The sequence below is a fragment of the Astyanax mexicanus genome, chromosome 6 (genome assembly GCF_023375975.1).
Source record: "Astyanax mexicanus isolate ESR-SI-001 chromosome 6, AstMex3_surface, whole genome shotgun sequence".
NCBI lineage: Eukaryota > Metazoa > Chordata > Actinopteri > Characiformes > Acestrorhamphidae > Astyanax > Astyanax mexicanus.
The window spans coordinates 55,062,943-55,078,705 of NC_064413.1; the positions used below are offsets into that span (position 1 = coordinate 55,062,943).

Genomic DNA, 15,763 nt, shown 5'->3' on the forward strand with positions numbered 1-15,763 from the left:
CTTCAGCAGCTGCGCCCATTCACAATCTGCCTTTATTAGCCGAGCATGTTCTCATATACACTGAATATAGCACTGGACACACACCACACACACACTACACACAGTACATATATTAACGTAGACTCCCGTACACATATGATTTTTTGTTAATATCATCCATCGCTGTCCAATTAAAAAAACAAGTCTCCATTTTTGTCGATTTTTAATTTACTACATAATTTTAACTAGCTCTGAGTATCGTTTTAAGGTGTTCAATACCTAAAATATACTTTTTTCAATACCTTTTTCTTAATTGTAACAAATAAAAAATACAAAAAATAATAATTATTCTCACACAGCGAATGAGAGACTCCATAGTTTCTGTATTTTGTTTGAATAAACAAACAAGGAACATTTAACAGCATTACTGTAAATAATATTTTCCCCTGAGCATAAGTTACTGGATGCAGTTCAGATTTTAAGAGTTCTTTTATAGAAATATGATTCACTTAAATCATTCACTCAAAAAATCATTCAAATCATGATTCATTTTTTAAATAATAGTAACTGCAGAGAGAGAGAGAGACAGAGGGAGTGAGAGAGAGAGAGAGGAAGAGAGAGAGGGAGTGAGAGAGAGAGGAAGAGAGACAGAGGGAGTGAGAGACAGAGGAAGAGAGACAGAGGGAGTGATGGGGAGAGACACACACAAATTGAGTGATAGGGAGAGAGAGAGAGAGAAATACAGAACGAGAGAGAAAGAGAGCAAGCAAAAGAGAGAGAAAGACAGAGAGAATGATAGGGAAAGAGAGAGACAGAGCGAGAGATGAGAGAGAGAGGAAGAGAGACAGAGGGAGTGAGAGAGAGAGAGTGACAGAGAGAGGAAGAGAGACAGAGGGAGTGATGGGGAGAGAGAGACACAAATTGAGTGATAGGGAGAGAAACAGAGTGAGAGACAGAGCAAAAGAGAGAGAAAGACAGAGTGAATGATAGAAAAGAGAGAGACAGAGCAAGAGATGAGAGAGAGAGGAAGAGAGACAGAGCAAGTGAGAAAGAGAGTGACAGAGAGATGAAGAGAGACAGAGGGAGTGAGAGAGAGAGGAAGAGAGACAGAGGGAGTGAGAGAGAGAGGAAGAGAGACAGAGGGAGTGATGGGGAGAGAGAGAGAGAGAGAAATACAGAACGAGAGAGAAAGAGAGCAAGCAAAAGAGAGAGAAAGACAGAGAGAATGATGGGGAAAGAGAGAGACAGAGCGAGAGATGAGAGAGAGAGGAAGAGAGACAGAGGGAGTGAGAGAGAGAGTGATAGAGAGATGAAGAGAGACAGAGGGAGTGAGAGAGAGAGCAAGAGAAACAGAGGGAGTGAGAGAGAGAGGAAGAGAGACAGAGGGAGTGATGGGGAGAGAGAGACACAAATTGAGTGATAGGGAGAGAGACAGAGTGAGAGACAGAGCAAAAGAGAGAGAAAGACAGAGTGAATGATAGAAAAGAGAGAGACAGAGCAAGAGATGAGAGAGAGAGGAAGAGAGACAGAGGGAGTGAGAAAGAGAGTGACAGAGAGAGGAAGAGAGACAGAGCAAGTGAGAAAGAGAGGAAGAGAGACACTCACTCACTTAAACCAACTTCAGAAGGTTGTCTGAGACAAATTTAAAACAAACAAATTGGATCCGTCAAACCATTTCAGCAGTCTGAGACACGTTTATAACATATACCAACTCCAACACTCAAACCACTTCAGAAGGTTTTCTGAGATACATTTAAACAAATACAAATCCGATCACTTAAACCAGTTCACAAACTATTTTAGGAGATGTCTGAGACATGTTTAAAACAGATACAGATCCGATCACTCAGACTCTTCCGGAGATGTTCTGAGACGCAGAATAATGCTAGTGATGGATCTGATGCTGTGATTGTAGTTCTGGTTTGTGGTGATTGAATATTGTAATCTGAACACAGTATTATGTGGGCTGAGTCGCTCTATAACCTGACGTGACACGGCTGTTATTACTGCTGCGCTGGGCTGCAGGTTTCTGCTGCTGAATAACACAGCTGTGGTTTGGTGGCAGTCGGTTGTGACCCAAATCCCATTTTTTTTTTTTTACCAAATCTGATGTTTATTTAAAGCTGTTCACAGTATATTTTTAATGTGATTTTTATCAAACATTCATCTCATCTGAATACTGTATAAACCTGGATGCCGTAGTTCCATTCTATTCAGTTTTCCAAAAATTAAGCAAAGATTCTTAAACCCTCCTACTCATAATGAACGATAATTAGCAAAAAATTATAAAATTAGGGTGACCAGATTTGGGTTTCTAAAAAGGAGGACACCTTTTTTTGGGGGTGCCATCTCTAATATGTATTTTCTGAATTTCTCTGATATAACAGCTCAATTCTAATTCTTTAGGTTAAAGATGCTTCCTCTTTTAAACAGCTATAACATGTGTATATATAACATGTATTATTTGTATCAGGCTACACACAGGGCTGCTTTATGAATTCATGCAACGCTACTATGTCTTAAAATCATTCAACACTGTTTTACTCTTATTCAGTGTGGGCATACCTTTTGCTAAAATTACTGTTATACTTTTTAACACTTACTTTTTAAGTTAACTGATCATTTATCAGTTTTAAAATCTGTTATTTCACTTGTTTTAGTGCTTTTTAAAACATGTTGAACCACAGCATAGAGGCTACAAAACTCAACCTATGCAGCCTTTTAGCACACCAGCAAAATCCCGGACGTGTGACGCCAGGTAGAGAGGAGTGACGCGAGCCGAGTTAAAAGTACAAACAGGTTTATTAGCAGGCAAGCTAACAGATACTGCTAACAGAAAAGCCAGGCAAACAGTGATCTCACCGATACCAGAAGACGTAGTCAAAAATACAGTCCGAGTTCGAAACCGAGAAACAGTCCAACCGTACAACAAATCCAATAAGGGCAAAACAAAAGACATAAACCGATAATCCGAAAACAGGGTCGTAACAAGAAAGCAAAAACAGAGCATAGGAAAACGCTTAGTATGCAACATGAGTCGACAATACCTTGCGGTGTTTGTTTACAAACGGATGCCTTAAATACAGGAGCTAGACAAGAATGAACCGGAAGTAATTCAGAACACAGGTGAATCAGAGCGTCGGAGCGTAACGCGATTGGGTGAAGGTGAAAGGTTATTATTGATGTCATCACCAGCGGAATTCTGAGAAATGGAGTCCGGTAGTGTGGAAGGAGAACAAGGCTGCGTGACAGGACGATTTAGAATTTCCCCCCAGACATTTTTTTAGGTCTCAAAAGTAGGACATGTCAGTGAAAAAGAGGACGTCTGGTCACCCTAATAAAAAGCTTCTCTAGTGAGCTTTTGTTTATATTCCTCCCCTGTCTCTCTCTCTCTGAAGCGCTCGGCGTGACTTTAGTTTCCACCCGTTCTCATTTTTCCACCCGTTCTTGGGCTCCCTATCTCCTTATGAGGGCGTTTTTTCCTGGCCATGTCCCAATTTACTAGCCGGGGCAGCGGCATATACAGCGGTATGTAATTACATAAAGTACTGTACTAAATCCTGGCTATTTTCTATATCCAGCTTCTAGCAAACTAGTTATCTAAATGAATGTTCGTTTATTGTAGCTTACAGTAAGTCCTGCAATCCTAAATTAGTAAAAACAAGTAAAAACAAATAATTGGTTACTGGCTGATCAGGTACATCAGGGCAGGTTGAACATATATATGTATATATGGGTAGATGAGTGTTTTTAACCTGCAGAAACAGCTCCAGAAACAGTGTAATCACAGATTACATGGTTAGCTCAGTTACCTTTCCTTTAGAAAAATCTCACAACGACTGGATTTTTTTTATAATACAGGAAATTTACAGGAAAATACTAATACAGGAGGACGGCGGGAAAGAGGGTTAAAATACAGTAGTTTCCCAGCTAAAACGGGAGACTTGACAGGTATGGTACTGTGCAAAAGTTTTAGGCACGAAAGCAAATTATACTAATCGATTTATCTCAGCAATACGAGTGTTTTTTTTCCTGAAAAAAGCTCCACATATGATTTAAAAAGATGCAAATACACATGCATACAGTAAAACATAACCAGGAATTTCTTATTTTAAGCTATAAGTATGTTTTATATCCTGTAAGTCTGAAGCTGAACAACAAAGTGTAGAGATTCCAGATCCAGATTTCTCCTGGATGCTCCTCGGCCAGCATGTGTATATTATGTTCAGTTCCGTCAGCAGCTCACCTGATTTATCACATTTACCAGTAAATTACTGTCACGGAAAACCCAGGCAGGTAGACGAGGAGACGGACACAAGTGCAGGTAGGGCGAAATAAATAAATAATTTATTAAATAAATAACAAAGAAACACAAAGAAACAAGTAAACACGTAACAAGGATAATAAACCAAAATAAACGAGGGAGACTAGAGAACATAAACAAACAAGAGATAATAAGAATAAACAAACAGGGAATAACAACAAGGAACTAAACTCGATAAAATAATAACTAACAAACAAACCGTGAGTAAATAAACAAAGAAGCAAGCGAGAGACTTAATAAATACAAAACAAAACTGGGCAGGGATAAATACACAAATAACCAATAACCAAAACAAATCAGAGAACCTAAACTAAACCAACTAGAGAATAAAATAATAAACAGGGAATATATACAAGAGAAGGACTAGAAATAAACAAGAAGCTAAACTAGACAAGGTAAAACTAAACTAAGCAGGGCAAGGGAAACAAACTAGGAATAAACACGGAACTAGGGCTTTAGCAACACAGAAACGCGGAGAGACAGACAACAGTGGAAGGTGCAAAGACCGACGGAGACAAAGTGGCAGAGGAGGGCTATATTTAGTAACATGTAACACACAAGAATAGGAAACACCTGGGGAAGGGGCGGAGCTACAAATGAGAAACAGGTGGAAAAGTACTGAGACGGGAGACACAGGGGAGCACAGGTCACGTGGGGAAGACACACAGAGACACGAGACGAGACCAGGATGTGACAATTACCAAACCAGGTGTTGATTAATATGATGAGAACTAGAAAAATAAATAACTCTAATAAACTCAGATTAAGAGGAGGAGAGATTAGGAAATTTTGTTTTAAGGAAAACATTTAGCTTTTTGTTAAATTGTTGTTTGTGTTTATTGTAATGCTGTAAAGTGTTTTACTGAGATAATAATTTAATAAACACTTTCTGCATAGATTATAAGCTTTTTCTTTACTGAAATTCCCACCGGTGCCTAAAACATTTACACAATACTGTGTGTATCTAATGCATCCCGACCTAAAGTAGCAGTAAGTTACCCTGTTATATCCGGTCATCTGTTTCTGACTCATCAGCTCAGCCAGTAAACCCACATGCTTGACTCAGCCACTAAAAACAGGCATTTCCTCTTTTACATCATTTAGTTCATCCTAGAAAGTCTATTAGAACTCAGCAGCGCCTGAGTGATGCTTTCAGTGCTGCATTTAAAGCTAAATTTATACTGACTTCTGTTAGTCATGAAAAAAGTGATGAACAGTTCCTCACTTTAGAATATGGTGCACATCTTGGTCTATTAGTGACTTAATATTAACCCCTTATTAACTCTCAATAAACTCCAGCACAGCCATAACCTTACCAAATTCCAATAGATCAAACTGCTGCAAATTATAATAACACTAATACCATGTAGAATTAGCTAATAGCTAATAATGCTTAATAATCTAATCTGCTTGACAGGGTGCTGACATAACTTTTTTATGATGCACTATAAGAACCAATACAGCCATTATTAATCATTTCCACATAACATACCCCTAATTAAGCACCAATAACACTTATAACACAGAATAAAGCCTAATAAGTAGTGAATAATCATTTATAAATGTCTAATTAAGGCTTTATTAAGGAAAAAATAAGACATTAATAGGCACCTAATTTGTGTTCCTTAAAATAAAGTGTTACAGATATCTCAATATTTTACACACATTTGTGTGGTCATAATGTTGAGTTCACTATTACATTCAGTTTTATTATCTTTCTCTAAACTTACCTTCAGTTTACCAGAACCACTAATAATTTGTCAAATAAACACAAAAAAACTTGTTTAACATGTTTAACTATCTGGAATTATAATCATTTTTTGGAGGTTTAAATTGCTGGGATCATATTGACCCAGAGAATAAATGGTGTTCATAAATTGGAGGATAGCTGGAGGGTTCACCCTGTTTTCCATGGTTTCTGCAGTAAACACTGAAGGCTTAATATGGAGTGTTAGCACTAGCGTTAGCGTTAGCATTAGCGTTAGCGTGCAGGACAGGGCTGCAGAACGGCGTCGGCTGTTCAGCCAGGCGGGAAAATAAATCCCAAATCACTACACAGAACTCCAATCCAGACAGGGCAGAAAATCACTCTCCGGCTGAACCCGGGGAGCCCGCCGGCGCTCCTGAGTAAATCCGGCTCGCGGGTGGGCCGCCATAATCCTCTACCAATCATGCACTTTCTGGATTACGCTGCCTTGTAATTCTTCTCAGGTATTGTTTTTGCTTAATATGATATTTCAATTTTGCGAAGGGCTGCTTAGGGGCTTTAAAAAATTCACGCTGGATGAGGAGAGACTCTAATATGGAGCGGAGAACTGCTCTACTGCTCCGAAATAATAACCAAAAAACACCTTTCAATTCAATTCACATTTCAAAAAGCGAAGAGAGCACTTCAGTTTCTGAATCAGTTTCTCTGATTTTGCTATTTATAGGTTTATGTTTGAGTAAAATGAACATTGTTGTTTTATTCTATAAACTACAAAAAAACATTTCTCCCAAATTACAAATAAAAATATTCTCATTTAGAGCATTTATTTGCAGAAAAATAACAAAGAATATGTAGAGCTTTCAGACTTCAAATAATACAAGTTCAAAGAATACAAGTTCATATTCATAAAGTTTTAAGAGTTCAGAAATCAATATTTGGTGGAAAAACCCAGTTGTTTTCATGCATCTTGGCATCATGTTCTCCTCCACCAGTCTTACACACTGCTTTTAGATAACTTTATGCTGCTTTACTCCTGGTGCAAAAACTCAAGCAGTTCAGTTTGGTGGTTTGATGGCTTGTGATCATCCATCTTCCTCTTGATTATATTCCAGAGGTTTTTAATATGGTAAAATCAAAGAAACGTGTCCTCTGTGGAGATTGTTAAGAGCACCAAGTTCCTTGGTGTCCACTTAGCAGATAACCTCACCTGGACCCTGAACACCAGCTCTACAGCCAAGAAAGCCCAGCAGCGTCTCTACTTCCTCCGGAAGCTGAGAAAGGCCCGTCTCCCTCCACCCATCCTCACACTCTTCTATAGAGGGACCATTGAGAGCATCCTGAGCAGCTGCATCACTGCCTGGTTTGGGACCTGCACCGTCTCTGACCGCAAGACCCTCCAGCGTATTGTGAGGACAGCTGAGAGGATCATCGGCGTCTCTCTCCCTCCATTTACTCAGTACTTACTCAGTAAATACTCAGAAACAACAGCGTATTGTGAGGACAGCTGAGAGGATCATCGGCGTCTCTCTCCCCTCCATCACGGACATTTACACCACCCGCAGCATCCGCAAAGCAACCAGCATTGTGAATGACCCCACTCATCCCTCACACGAACTGTTCTCCCTCCTACCTTCGGGAAGAAGGTACCGCAGCATCCGGTCCAGCACGACCAGATTCTGCAACAGCTTCTACCCCCAAGCCATCAGACTCCTCAACTGCAGAGACTGAACTGATGGTTTTTCTGTACATGCACACACACTCTTACCCCACTTACCCCAGAAAATGGAAAGCACTAAAAACCCTACTACCTCACTGGACTCTATTGCACACTGTGTAATAGAGGTAATTACTACCTCACTGGTCTTTTTTGCACACTGCATAATTTGCACACTGTCTTGTTATTTATTATTCTTTGTCTGTATTGTGTTGTATTGTCTGTCTGCACTTTTGTACTGTTGCACTATTGTTCTGTCTACACTGTGTTTATGTGCACCATGGTCCCTGGAGGAACGTTGTTTCGTTTCACTGTGTACTCTGTATATAGCTGAAATGACAATAAAAACCACTTTGACTTTGACTTTGAAACTCATCATTTCATCAAGTGCCCTCTTATTTTTTCAGAGCTGTATAGAAAGTATTTTTTTCCCCCATTACTGTCCCAAAATTATTTAAGAGACACTAAATCCTGCCTTCAGACCTTTAGAAAAGAAAAAACACTTTTAATGTGGTAGTTTCTGCCTCTGCAGCTCCCCTCAGGTTCAACTGTGCTATAGACAAGGATGATGTTCCGTGTACTTTGGTACGCAGACACATCACAATATGCAAATCAGTCAATAATCAATAATACCCCGCCACCCCCCCCCCCCCCCCCCGGACATCCAACCATCTGCTTCTCACTACCGCTATCAAAGGCACAATGCTGCTGCTGCAGCTCAGCCAATCAGCTCTCCCTCCTGCCCTGCCCCTAAACCCATACATCACCCAGTTCCCTTTTTTTCAAATTTGAGAGCTGAGGGTGGAGTCAACTAAAATCAGAGCTTTAGTGCATCAACGTAAAACAGAAGATATATACATACAGTGTATACATTAATACATTTAAATATTAGACAAATATAACCTGAGTAAATATAATATACAGTTTTTAAATGATCATTTCATTTCAAGTTTGAACACCTTTTCTTTCAATATTTATATTGTTTATTAAATTGTTATTTGTTTCCTACATAGTAAATGAATAGTGAAGTGATCTATCAGACTCTGAAGCAACACATAAAGAATCATGTAGTAATTAAAAAAAAGTGTTAACCAAACCAAAATACTCTGTGAAGCTGGTAACTCTGAAGAACTTATTCTGTTCAACAGACAGAACTCTCGCTCTCCCTTTTCTGGAGCGGTCCTGGTGAGTGCCAGTTCCATCATTATACTGTTTTTGATAGTCTTTGCATTGACTGTGACTGAACTTGAGGATACTTTCAAAATTCTTGAAACTCTTCTTTTTTTTTTAGATTTCTTAAAATCATTTTTTTTCTTTATTTAGTTGAGTAGTTCTCGCTTCTCATAATCTGGATTAGAACATTACTCAAATATTCACTATTCACTGTATACCTGTATCTCTACCTCTTCACTACTTTACTTTAACTGATGCTCTCAAACACTTTTTTAAGAGACAAGAAATTCAAGTAATTAACTCTTGATGAGTCCAGCACAGCTGTTAACTGAAAGCCTGAATTCCAGGAGACTCTACCTCATAAAGCTGACTGAGAAAATCCAGCAGAGATGACCAAAACTGTCTAATTTAAGCAAGAGGAGCTGCTTTTTGTTTTTAAAGAATCTCAAATATAAAACATATTCTGGTTTGTTGAATTTAAGTTGAGTCCAAACTTTGACCGGTACTGTATTTACTCTACTCTATACATTTTTGCATTTTTTTTTTCAACTAACCAAAAAAATCTTCCTTTATGGCGTCTCCTCAAAACCTTTCCGAACCTTTCCAGCCAATATTTTAATAATGTTTTTTATGATGGTAATGATGGTTTGTGTTGGGATGTTTATGGAGAATGAATGGGGTATTGGATATTACAGCTATAATTAAGAAAGCGAGTGCTAATATTAGATATTTCTACATGTGATTGTGTTCATTAGGATCTGAAAGGTGAAACCGCTGCTCGTCTTCACTCTGAACGGGTGATAGATTCCTCCCTGTACTTTGGGAACGGGGCTCGGTCCGTCTTTATATAGCAGCCGGGCTCTGATTTCACTTCTGGTTAGCGCGTTAGCAGTGCGCTAAACTGATGAGATAAAACTCAATACCCACTAGAGACGAGAACGGGCTCAAACGACTGCAGCCATCATTTTCCTGATCATCGATATGACGGCCTGCTGGACATCCAGCACAGTGAGCTGGACGGCAGGTCACGTGACTGCCTGCTCATGACAATGAGTGTGGCAGCTGCTGAGGCCGGCATGGATTTTGAGATTTATGGAGGTGCCGGGTGGAGATGGGGAGGGGCATGTGTGTAGGAAGGAAGGAAGTACATTGATTTCTGGAGTTTGGAGTTTACACACAGCAGAATCTCCAGGGTAGATCTGACTGAATAAACTGGCGGAGTTAATTCAACACTGCGGCAGGAGAACAGATAGTGGTATATTTACTGAGAGGCGAGAGCTTCAGTTCAGATTTGATGGGTTCCTGCGCTTATTTCAACTTTCCTCAGTGTTTTAAAATAGTATTGAATTAGCTTATACTACGTACTGACTCATAAACCCTATTCCTGAAAGGATTAGTTTCTCAGTGGTAGTTTCTCTTTTATGGGTGGTTTTATCCTCTGTGATTTTACTCCTGTCCAGAACGATCATGTACGTGTTTTATTTCTTAGACATCCTCTGAAATAAAAAATAATACAGGCTAAATTAAAATCTACTGTTTTTCTCTGAACTCCTGTAATCGTGGTCCTCCGGTAATTTTAGTCCTGTCCGGACGCACATCTCTGAGTTTTGTCTCTTTACCACATGTTTAATAAAGTAGCTATTTGTCCTCTGCCGCGCACCGTAATTACTGTAGACTTTGGGCGCGCCACGGAGATCCACGGAGATCCACGTTAAAAAAACAACAGCAGCGAGTGGAAATGGAGGAGCTTCTGAACCCCGCGATGATTTCATGTGACCCAAAACAAAAGCCTAAAAACTCAATGATCCTCCTTTTCGTTTTTTCAATTGCAGTCCGGATACAGGGCTTTAGTAGATATTGGGCTTTATGTGTCAACTAATATATTTTATTGTACTCTATGGGCCCTATCGTACAACTTGCACAAGGTTCATCATGATGCTCATTGCTATCTTACATCCCGTCAACAGTTGGTCTGCTTTTTTACGCCTTGCACCCGCACCATTAAATAGCATCTGGATTTAGAAATATATCTATATCTACACTGATGGGCGTGGTGGTCTTGAAACGCCACTGACTGATTAAAACCCTGACAACAGTCAACAGTCATTGCTGTTCCGTTAAATGAGCTACTGGTGTGTCTTCACAGTGTTAACCAGTAGCTCAGTTTCTTCTGCTGCACTGTTAAGATATGAATGCGCCAAAGTCAGAGCTCACCCGACTCTTAAAGTAAAGGATAACTGGCTCACTGATTAATTAAGATAATTTTTTTTTACTTTTGTACATATTTTTGTGCCCTCACAATACCAAAAACACACCGACACGCCCTAAATCTAGATGCACAGTTTGCGGTTGACCATGCGCTAAAGTTAAATTGCTAAAATAATGCCCTATATGTCCAAATATTTGTGCACCCTCCTTCTAATGAACAAATCCAGATGCTACTATATAAGTTGCAACTATTGCTGATACAGATGTGCAAATGCACACCAACACTTGTATGTGTGAATTTTTCACTACTAACCCCATTGCTAATTAAATTATCACTTTTTCGTGCAATGGTGTTCCAGGTAATGGTTTAATTAGGATAATTCACTCGTTTTTCATTAAAAATACAAAAATACATGTTTAATGTATGTTTAAAATAAAACTTGTTTAATGTTTCACTACTTTATTACTTTTGAAAGCCCAGCAACATATAAAACACAACAGTTTTGCAAAAATATTGAAACATAACATTCACTAATTAGGACAAGCAGAAGACATTTCATACTAAAGAAAAATACTTTTAACTATTTTTCGTACATCTTTAAACTTTAAAAAGGTCAATTTGATCCGGAACATAATAGGAGAGTTAAGAGATATAAGTCATAATTAGTATTTTGGTAAACCCACTGTTTGAGATTGTGATAGCATTTACTTTACATATCGCTGATTAAGTTGGTAATATTATGGTAACAAGTTGTATTAATCCATAAATTAAATATCAATTTCCTACTTGTTACTGACTAAAATATTAACTTATCATCTATGAAGAACTAAAAGTAATTTTAGTACAATGTTTCCATAATTTTACAAATTAATTACATACTTGTTCAGATTTGTTATTTAGTAACAATTAGAAAATTAGAAAATAATTTATATTGTTACCCATATTACCATGTCATTACTTACTTGTTACTAATCTGTTACCTCTACAATTACTGATTTATTATTTAGTAACAAATACAAAATGGTCAATGAATTAATGTGTAAATACAACTTGTCAACTTAATATTATTATATTATTACCCAGTTGTTACGAAGCTGTTACCGAATCAATTACTGATTTATTCATCAGTAACAAGTAGAAAAAAATATATTTAATTTATGAAAATACAACTTGTTCCATAAAATTATCATATTATTACACAATTATTAGTGAGATTAATTTATATTGTGTAGGTGCTGAAAGGGAGCTATCCGTAGTGTTAGTGCTGATTGTGTGGAGCTGTCCGTGGTGCTGAAAAATCACTATTACTGCAGTAATCAAACAGAACAAGAGATCATTTTTTTCTCCTATATGTTTAATATGAACAAGACAAATCCTACAGTATATTATATTATTATACTATATTACCTACAGTACTCCACAGTCCACTGAACATCCATGACACTCCTATACTGCAGGCATTCTCCTATAAATAGCTGGGAGTCTATTTTGGTTAGACCTTCTCTTGGAAAGCCCAGGGTGATCAGTAAAGGTTATATTTTATATATATATATATATATATATATATATTTTTTTTTTTTTTTTTTTTTTTTTTTGAGGAGGATTAGAGCGTGTGGGATTAGTCTGAAAGTCATTCGTTGGATTTACAGAAACAAAAACTGCAAAAAAATATATATATTTTTTTTTATATGTTTATTTTAAAAACAGTAGATTTTGTGATGTCATAGCGACCTATCACTGTACGTTGATGCCTTTAATTATTGTGGGAAATATGGTAATTACAGGGCTGCCGGTTGGGCAGTGGTGTCTCAGTGGTTAGAGCTCTGGGTTATTAATCACAGGGTTGCGGTTCGATGCCCAGCTCTGCCAAGCTGCCACCCGGGGGTCTTATCACTCTGGGGGCGTCAGAACACGGTCGGTCCTGCCCTCAGATCACAGTTATGATATATAAAGACTACTATTTCAGTATAAAGGAACTTAATTTATATTATTAATATAATTAATAGTATAGTAGTTTAGGGTTATATGATAAGGACAAATATATATAAGATATAAGATGAATTAGTACATTTAAAAAAATATTTTTCGCTTCTCAAATCAATTTTTCTGCATTTGGATTTGCTTTAGAAGTAGTTTAAAGTGTAATGTGAACATTTACTGTAGACCTCTACCTTACTCTAACTCACTCTACCTCATGGTACCTCGCTCTACTTCACTCTACAATACTATACCTCACTCGACATTACTCTGCCTCGCTCTACATTACTCTGCCTCGCTCTACATTACTATACCTCACTCTACATTACTTTGCCTCGCTCTATCTCACTCTACCTTACTATACTTCACTCTACATTACTCTGTCTCGCTCTACTTCACTCTACCTTACTATACTTCACTCTACATTACTCTGCCTCGGTCTACCTCATTCCACCTTGCTCTACCACACTCTACCTCCTTACACCTAACCCACACCATACTCATCCTCACTCTACATTACTCTGCCTCGCTCTACATTACTATACCTCACTCTACATTACTTTGCCTCGCTCTATCTCACTCTACCTTACTATACTTCACTCTACATTACTCTGCCTCGGTCTACCTCATTCCACCTTGCTCTACCACACTCTACCTCCTTACACCTAACCCACACCATACTCATCCTTATTCTACTTCACTCTACATTACTCTGCCTCAGTCTACCTCACTCTACCTTACTGTACTTCACTCTGCCTTACTATACCTCACTATACATTAGTCTGCCTCGCTCATCCTTACTCATCCTTACTTTACCTCCCTCTACTTCACTCTGCATTACTCTGCCTCGCCATACCTCACTCTACATTATTCTGCCTCACTCATCCTTACTCTGCCTCACTCATCCTACTCTACCTCCCTCTACTTTGCTCTACTTCACTCTACATTACTCTGCCAAGCTCTACCTCACTCTACCTTACTATGCCTCACTCTACCTTACTATACCTCACTCTACATTACTCTGCCCAGCTCATCCTTACTCTACCTCCCTCTACCTCACTCTGCCTTACTCATCCTTACTCTACCTCACTCTGCTTCACTCTACCTTGCTCTACCACACTATACCTTTCTCTGCCTCCTTCTACCTGACTTAACTTTACTCTACCACACTTTACCACACTCTACCTTGCGCTTTTCAACTTAAATGCAGTGTTATATTGGGTTTGACATCCACCTGATATTTATTTTCAATTAAAATTCAATTTCTGTCTAAGGTTGGGTTTTGATGTCAATCTGACACTAATTCTATTGAACTTTGGGTTTTTAACAACAACCTAATTTTATTTGTTAACAAAAAAATAAACATTTGTCTAATATTGGGTTTAATCCAATATTTTTTGTCAGTCATATTTTCCTTTTCACACAAACTTTAATTAGACTTTGATCAGACTTTAATTTTTAGTTAATATTTAATGCATACCTTACACTGAAGCTTGATTCAGTCAACCCAAGATAAAAAAAATCTTTAACATCAACCTGTTTTCTCTTGTTATCTATTAAATCCAGCATATCTCTGGCTTTGGCGATTGATTGATTGATTACTTGATTGATTTTGACCAATTAATATTTTTTTATTTGTTTATTACCATGAGCATGATTTTCAGAAAGATCTACACAATTACAACATCCCTAAAATGTGTAAAAATTAATGTTAAAGATTGATATCGACTCGATTTTTATTTTTCAATACATTTTCGCGTCTATCAAACGTTATAGAGTCCGGCATCTGTCTGACGTCAGGTTGAGGTCCGGTGTCTGCTGAGGTTGACACCACCGCGCGCGCTCTCGCTGATCATCATCTGCTCAGTCCTGCCGCTCCGCGCTCACCGAGCTTACCAGGAAACCCGCGCGAGCCGCGCTCAGTCTCCGGATCGCTCGCGACTCTGTGTCCGGGTGCATATTAGCGCATGCATTTTCTTCCTCTTATTTTGTGCGTCCCTCTCTCCACCACACACATACACACACTCTGACACGCGCACGCGCGCGCACACACACACACACCTTCTTCCCTCGTGCACACGGAGCTGGAGTGCGGGCAGGATGCCTCCTCGGACTGAAGAGCGAGCGGGCGCGCGCCTCGCGGGCATGCTACTCGTTCTGCAGGTGAGGAAATGATGATACAGTTCATAACGGGATATAAAAGCTGATTGGATTGGATTGATTTGATTGAGCGCGTGAGCGGGGCTCGTGCATAGGTGTGCATGGGTTTGCATTGATGTGCGGGCGGGCGCGTGCGATCACAAACTTTTGATGCGGGTTTGCGGCTGTTTGCACGCGCACTTTCGGAGTATTTGGAATTGTCTGTTCAATTCTTGGAGTGTCTATACTGCAGAGCGCGCGATGCCGCGAGCCCATACAGGTGAGGCTTATCCGCGGGGCTTCTGCAGGCTCGTGCTCCAGACCTTCTTCAGCAGGGGGGGTGGGAGGGGGTGCCGTTACTTCTTCTGCACGCGCTGCGTTAACCGTGCACTTTTTTGTATAATTAATTTGCTGACGTCACTAATTAGACAGTCCCGTTATCCGCGCGCCTCTGACTGGGAGAGTCTGGGATTTTGCACCCGTGGTGAAGCGGCTGGTGGAACTACCTGGTGTAGCTCTATCTGGGCTCGCGCTTGCGCG

General features: G+C 39.2%; 1 protein-coding gene across 1 annotated transcript in view; it reads left to right on the plus strand.

Moving 5' to 3' along the window:
• The first annotated feature begins 14,987 nt into the window (after window positions 1-14,987).
• Window positions 14,988-15,763, plus strand: part of ntng1a (netrin g1a) — a 251,461-nt gene continuing 250,685 nt past the window's right edge. The window contains exon 1 of the mRNA XM_049480888.1: window positions 14,988-15,247. The gene's annotated coding sequence lies outside the window, so the exon portion shown is untranslated. The remainder of the gene's footprint in view (window positions 15,248-15,763) is intronic.